Genomic DNA, 1,870 nt, shown 5'->3' with positions numbered 1-1,870 from the left:
AGGTGGCCTTGGTAGCAACAAACCAGCCATAGACAGCACGTAAATAAATGGGTGTGGCTGTTTTGATTAAACTTTAATTATGGTTACTGTTGGGGAGGAAGGATTTCCTCTGCCCTTCAAGATCCTTTTAGCTGGACTAAGAATCAAATTGACATGAGACAGATGAACAGGAGAAAATTAAATTTAATTTCGTAAATGCGGGGAATCCACACAGCCTGAAATTCCAAAGACACTGAGGCACCATGAGGTTTATCTGGCGTCCAGAGCTCAGGGGAGGGGGCGGGGCGTGGGAAAACAAAGGGAAGGAAGACCCATCTGCAGGAAGGTGAGAGATGTTTGTAAAACGAAGGTTGCCCTGCTCTGCGCACAAGTTTCTTAAGTAAAGAGGAACCTCTGTTAATAGCTCTCTTCTTGGTACAGGCTCTCCCTTCCAATGTAAATGTAGGCAGGTGAGGGGGAAGTAAAGCGCTTTTCCTGAATCTGCTGGGTTTTGATCTCTTTTAACTCAAAATAATCTTCTTGCCAAAGTGGCCCATCTGGGAGGATGCCTGCGTGGCTCAGTCAGTTAAGCGTTTGCCTTAGGCTCAGGTCATGATCCTGGGGTCCTGGGATTGAGTCCCTGCTGAGCGGTAAGCCTGCTTCTCCCTCTCCCTCTGCCCTTCCACCTGCTCCTGTTTTCTCTCTCTCAAATAAATAAATAAAATCTTTAAATAAAAAAAAAAGTGGCCTATCTTGAGGTGATCTCCCCTTGCCCCTACTATACTGAAATTTGAATTTCATATAACTTTCACTTGTCATGAAATATTCTTTTGATTTTTTTTTTTTAAATTTCAACCACTTAAAAATGTAAAAACTGCTCTCAGCTCACAGACTGTAAAAAGTAGGTAGTGGGCCAGGCTTGCCTGCAGGCCTGGTTTGCAGACCCCTGCTCTAAAAGAACAAGGTAGTAGAGGAAAAAGGACTTTCCCCTGGACTCTTTATATGTCAGTGGGACTCAAATCCTTCCTCTCTACCTTACTGTGATTCAAGGCTAATTGAGCTAATACGTGTGAATATTAAAAGTGCCATGAAATAACACAGTATTGTTACTTATCATCATTATGCTGACTTCTGAAACTCTCTCCAAATAAAATAGAAATATGGACTCTCGGTCAGGCTCTTTGCAATCTTTAGTAAATGGTTCTGCATTTGCTACCAAAAATGTCAACATTTAGCCAATTGCCTGGGCCTGAAACTCAAGCTATCCCCATCACTCTTCCACCTTGAAATCCTGTGGATTCCACGCCTAATGTCTCTTAAATCCGATTGCCACCGGTCATCTTATCTGATAGCCACGCCCCTCTTCCTGCCTTCAGGTTGGCCACTGGCCAATCCACTCTCCATGTCCCAGGGAAATCTAATAAAGGCCGAAAACCTTCAGGGCCCTCAAGAGAAGGTCTTGTGATGTCTCTAATCTGGCCTCACTCTCAACAGGCTGATACTTGCTCAAGGATACACACACACACAGAGGCACTCCACTCCCTCTTTCCACCAGGCTGACTTCTTTTAGGCTCTGGAATGTGTATTTTCCCACTTGTTGGCTTGCTGTGCCTCTGTCTGCAACTTTCTCTCTCCTTGATCTGGCTTATCCCCATTCGTCTTTTAGCTCAGTTTCCATGTCACTGCCGGTGGGAAACCTTCCCCTCAAATCTGGGTGAGATGTTTAACATGGCCATCGTTGTGAGACAGGGAAGCTGAAGGGGCTCCATGGGGAAAAAAAACTGCCTTTTTTCTCCTTTTCCTGCTTCTGTTCTTGCTAGGACCTGCACCCCCGCCTTATGTCCCCCTTCTAAAGGTCAAGGACTTAACGATTTCTTTGGAGTCTTCCAGC

This window comes from Leptonychotes weddellii, chromosome X (genome assembly GCF_054177405.1).
Source record: "Leptonychotes weddellii isolate Sample4059 chromosome X, ASM5417740v2, whole genome shotgun sequence".
Classification (NCBI taxonomy): domain Eukaryota; kingdom Metazoa; phylum Chordata; class Mammalia; order Carnivora; family Phocidae; genus Leptonychotes; species Leptonychotes weddellii.
The sequence above is the reverse complement of the archived record's forward strand: the minus strand, read 5'-3'. Positions refer to the sequence as shown.